Source organism: Culicoides brevitarsis, chromosome 3 (assembly GCF_036172545.1).
Source record: "Culicoides brevitarsis isolate CSIRO-B50_1 chromosome 3, AGI_CSIRO_Cbre_v1, whole genome shotgun sequence".
Taxonomy (NCBI): domain Eukaryota; kingdom Metazoa; phylum Arthropoda; class Insecta; order Diptera; family Ceratopogonidae; genus Culicoides; species Culicoides brevitarsis.
Window position 1 is genome coordinate 11,743,720 of NC_087087.1, and position 5,642 is coordinate 11,749,361.

The 5,642-nt window shown below is 31.7% G+C and overlaps 1 non-coding gene across 1 annotated transcript; it reads left to right on the plus strand.

Moving 5' to 3' along the window:
• Window positions 1–2,798: 2,798 nt before the first annotated feature.
• LOC134836205 (U6atac minor spliceosomal RNA) lies at window positions 2,799–2,893 on the plus strand. The gene has a single exon (XR_010162270.1). It is a non-coding gene; the product is annotated as a U6atac minor spliceosomal RNA (small nuclear RNA).
• Window positions 2,894–5,642: the final 2,749 nt, after the last annotated feature.

The following is a 5,642-nucleotide window of genomic DNA, read 5'->3' on the forward strand; positions in this document are numbered from 1 at the left end:
CTGCAGACCCGAGAATTTGAATCATTCCAGAGATCATTTTGATACCTTAAGAGATCAATATAAACGTAAATTTGATCCCTTCAAGTGATCAATATGATATCTTAAGGGATCATATTGACCTCTTAAGGTATCAAAATGATCTCTTGAATGATTCAAAATTTTGGATCTGCAGATGACCGATTCGAAAGGGGATCAGATTGATCCCTTAATCCCGTTATTCGCCCATAGGGTGTTCTGTTGAACTTCATATGGACGAAAAGCGAGTTAGTTTAACCTTTTAAGTGAGTTTTTGAACCCCTTGAGGGATTAATTTAACCCTGTATGGAATTAACTTAAGCCCTTATAGAATTTGTCATCTGCTGATCAAAGATGTTAACTCCTTCGAGAGGTTCATTTATAGATTTATTTATCATTTAAGAGATTAATTAGATCCTTTGAAAAATTAATTTGATAATTTAAAAGATTAATTTAATTTCCTTTAAAAGAATCTATGCATATCCTTTCAAATTAACTTTTCAAGAGATCTAATTCTAACCTCTTAAGAGTTCAATATCCTCTCGAAGGAGTTACAAAATTTTCTTAAGGGTTTAAAATTCGATTAAAATTACTCCCGATGGTTAATCTGACCCAATTTTGTTAGTTTGTCAAATTTTTAGCTTGGTTTGAATTAATTGGATTAAAGTTTAGAATAGGCTGTTTTCGATATTTTATGATTTTTTGAAGAATTTTCCTCTAGATAATGCTCAGCGTCTAAAATACTTGATCCTTTGTTCAGTGGTAAAAAAAAATTTAAGGGTCGAAATTTTTATTTTACTTACCTTTGATCCTTTGAGTGGTACTTTGGGGAACAATTCTGGAGTTAACATTCTTTTTGTCTTTAACGAGAAAAATGTTCAATTAGAGCTTTACTAACATTTTCTTTCGAATTCCCTCAACTTTTGAAGCTATTTTGCCCATTTTTAATCTTTTAGAAAGCTCCGTTCCTGAAAAGCACAGAGTTCATAAAGAAGGTGAATTATTTAAATAAATAAATAAATAGAAATAAACAGAAGTTGATGTTTTACGAATTCGACAGTTGATTTGTTTCTAGTTGACCGTTGATGTTGTTGTTCATATGTCGTCGTCCGTACTCACAACAAAAAGGTCAATGAATCGAGATTGAAACATAATTAAAGAGATTTGTCGATTGATGTTTATGTCGATGTTGCATGTCGTGTCTCATGTTTTATATTTTTTTTATGCTGTGCTTTGAAGAATGTGCATTCATCGCAACAATCATCCGGATTGAAATTTGAACTGTAAAAATTTTTCGTTTGAACGATGTTGCTGCCTTAGAACTTAATTCCTTCATTTATTCTTAATGGCTTTTCATTTCGTAAAAAATTCTTCTGGAGAAAGAAAATAAAAAAAACTTAAATTACTCTGTAGGCGACGCGAGTGCGTGAAAAGGTCTAGCTAGAACAACAATCCAATTTATAGCGAAACAAAAAAAGTATTTCTGGCCGTATGATTATCATGATGAGACCACATTAAAAACTAATATTTGTCTAAACTATTACAATCTATCAAAGCAGCAAAAAATGTAATAATAAATTTATACAGCAACACACACGATCGATGATAATAACATCGGTCGCTTGCTTTCTGGCTTGCTAACAAAGATGTTTTACTCTTTTTTTTGTTGTTGTTTGTCGATATCTCGCAAACAGCAGAATAATGAATAACGAACTGATCTTGATCTATTACCGATAACATCTAATGTCGAACGAACGCCTGAGCCGTGAGCGAAAAAAAAAGTCTTTTTCCTATGTACGCCTCTCTTTCGCAACAGAGAGATTTATTGTTCGACGTCAGATATGTGAAACTTATCGGTCAATATTGATTGTAAATTTAAACAATTTCAATAATTTTATGTTTTGATGTCTAAACTGGAGACCAGCGAAAAAAAAAGTCTTAAATAACCGGACGCCTCATAGGTAGAGAGGCATGTTCCTCATAGCACGTAAGTATAATTAAAGACAGCCGTTGTGTTGATGCTGCAATGTTTTATTATTAGTGTTAATATTCCATTAAATTTCTTCGTGGAGCATATAATCATCTCTATAAGCGCTATATTTTTCATCCACACACAAATATCTTATCTGCATCAAACTATTTATCTATACATATAATTAATAAGAAGAATCAACAATTCAGTTAATCCATCTTTCTTTATTTTTGTATCTTTTACTTTGCGCTCGATTGTCGATAATATTCGACGAAATGCATGTTCGTTCATATGTGTAAGAAGAACGAAGAAGAAGTAGGTTTCCCTTCAATTTTTTTGTGTTTATTTATTCGATCGATTTAATTTTAATTGAATTTCATCTTGCATTCTCCTAAAATAGAACAAAAAAAAACTGTATCTTCGTTATTTAACTTGATATTTAATTTAGATGGGCTTAATGTAATGAAATAAAAAATAATAAACAATTTTTTATATTAATTTATTCCAAAGAGAGCCGTCAAAATAACTAAAAATAGATCGACGTTAGTCAGGTGAATGTGACATCATAACGGAGAATTAATCAAAATAACCAGCGGCGTAGTTAGAAATACTGAGGGGGTGAAACTTTGGGGTCATGCATTGATTACTGCAGTTCGATATTGATTTTGAACAATGAAACTGTTTTTAATGAATTACAAAGAGTGCAAAATAATACCCCTATAGAAACATTTCCCCTCCATTTTCGTATATTTCGCTAAACCAAAAGCAAAAGGCACTTCGTATATAAACAAAGTTCCGTGTATGCATGGTTGTGTCATTTGAAAGGAGAGCCGTTCAGCACGCTCCCTAGACAAGGATGAGCACACAAGAGGATTGAACTGGCACGGTTCAATTCCACAAATTTTTTCCCCTCTTTGATCCCTACTACCTAGGGTAGGTTTTCAAAGGATATAAAATATAATTTAATAAGTTGAATGAAAAAATGTACCTAAAACTGTTTTTGTTTTTTAAAGGTAAAATACCTTTTAGCTGAAATTATGACTTAATCTATTACTCAACATTGTGTTACCGGGGCTTTATATAATTCAGAACGCATGTTCTTGATCATTTGAAAAATTGATGGAACAGGGGCAATAAGGTCTTTGACAAATCAATAAAATGCAATATAGTACATTTCTTCAATCCGTGTGTTCTACATTTAACATGAAGTATTGAACTTTAGCAGTGACGATTACTGTAGCGAAATCTTTTAAACAACCGAGGAGGGCTATAATCGTAATTAGAATGAACAGGTGTTTGATTGAAGCTTGAGTTTTATATACCATTTTGTAAGTCCGACAATGTATTGATATGCTTAAGATGTTTAATCATTTTGAATATTTCTGCTTCATAGTGCCAAAAATTCAATCAAAATAGTAGATTCTAAACCTTTTTCTCATCTAAATATAGAAATCTAGTTTTTTCACTCACTTTGTAAAATACATACATTAAGTTTTTTTGCTTTGCCTTCTGTAAACAATTTTGGACTAATAAATCCATGCAAGGATCACAATTTCGATGAAATTTTTCTTTTTATCTGTAAAAGAAACTTCAAGGTAATAATTTTATCAAATTCAATAGTCTCCTCTTATACTTACAATTTTTACTACGCCTATGTCCATGGTCAATTCTCCGCTCTGCTAGTTCTATAAATAATTAAAGGTACATTTTATCGTTAAGTATTGGATCACGAAATATCTATTTATAGCTATTTAATGATTAATTATGCAAAAAGACTTAACGGAACGCACGTCGGACTTCGGCATGTAAAAAGTAAAAGTTCTCTCCTCACATAATCTGTCGAGAGAAAAGAAGGAATGTTAATTATTAAATAATTATCACAGTTGGCATGCAAAACATGGTTAAAAATCATAAATTTGTGTAACGTTTGAAGAATACTTACCAAGAGCGCCAAAATTCTTCCTCTACATTGATGACTTGAGTAATTAATCACTGATGTTTTTTTTTGTGGTTCCTATTGTTGTTTCAATGTTTCTTTTATTGAAGAGTATTTATTTACTATTTAGAAAAAAATAAAAGAAAACAAACAACATGATTGAAATTCAAATTTGGAATCTTCAAAAAACATTAATTTTAAGCTCTTGAAGAAAAGAAAAAGAGAAAAAAAAAATGAAAAATCTCGTAGGTAGTTGAAGACGATTAAGGCGATTAGCTACACATGTTCTCCACTCATTCAGTTGTGTAAACAACTCATTTTAAGTCAACGATGCAACGTTGTTCGGGCGAACGCTTTAGCCCACATGACAACTGATGAAAGAAGGTTCGTGCTTCATTTACATTACATGCACTTGACATTAATTCCCAAGCAATCCATCCGAATGTTTACACAGCAAATTGGATCAAAAGCTCTTCGTTTGTTCACAATTTGAATGGCAAAACGAAGCAAGGCACGAAAACGAAGAAGAGTAAACTTTGTACTTACTGAAGAAATCCTATTTAAAACATTGCCAATTACTGATTTATCACACATTTTTTTTTTGCAGTATTCTATTTGCAACTTTGTTGCACCGGATTTAATGATAATAATGTGCAAATAACATTACTTTGGCACAGAAAAAAAATATGTATAACTGCGAGATTTTTTTTTTTTAGTTTTATCTCTCACTGATGATGTTAGGCAAATTCTTCCAGCATAATAGTATCTTAAATCTGGATTTTTTTTCTTAATGTGAGTGTTTGTAATTATTTTATAATGCCTCTTTGATAAAGTGCATTCATTGGCCATTGTGTATTTAGGAATTCACAAAGGAATTACGAGATATGGAAATTATTATGCAAATTAATGGCACAGAACGAATTCCGCGGAAGTTTTTCCGCCACGGCATTAATCAACAAAAGGCATCGTCAGCTTTCGTTCCCTAAATTAACTTTTGTTGTTTCGCGTAATGATAAGCTATAAATTTATCAGAAAGGTAAATGTCCTCACATTTTTTAAAAATGCACGTGTTTTATAACTAATTACTGAACATAAAAAAAATAACTTGGCGTCGTTTCAATCATTTCCGAATTTAATGTTCGGTCCCTTCAAGGGTTTCATTTTTTTGCAGCGCATTGATTTACTTAATTAGCAGTCACAAATCAAATAAATTCTCGCAATTAATTTAATTTACCTCTCTTAGATATCCGCACACGGCAAAACTTCTGAACTACGCACGAGCACACCGGATAATTAATATTCGAGTTTAAATGTTTTTACTCACACGTCGATTTCTTGTGTGTCTTTTGCTCTCGTGTTTTCTGTCTCCAGTGCGATGTGTAATAAATATTAACAACAAAAAATATCTTCATCGATATTATCTGATTGCGATTTTTGCACCTATCTCATGCGTTTGTGCGGCTGTGACTTGCATGTGATATAAATATGACGCCTGCTTCTTTGCTCGTCTGCCGATGACTGGCAATAAATAACGATAAATGGATGAATAATGATAAAATTTATGCGTTTTATTGATACTTACCTTGGGTACTTTTTTTTTTGTGTGGCGGAATGTTGACTATTAAAGTTGGTGGTTGAAAATTGTTCTGAAATTCCTGAAGGTAAGAAGTTTCCTATAAATTGTATTTAAAAAATTAAAAAAAAAATAATTTTAGTTTT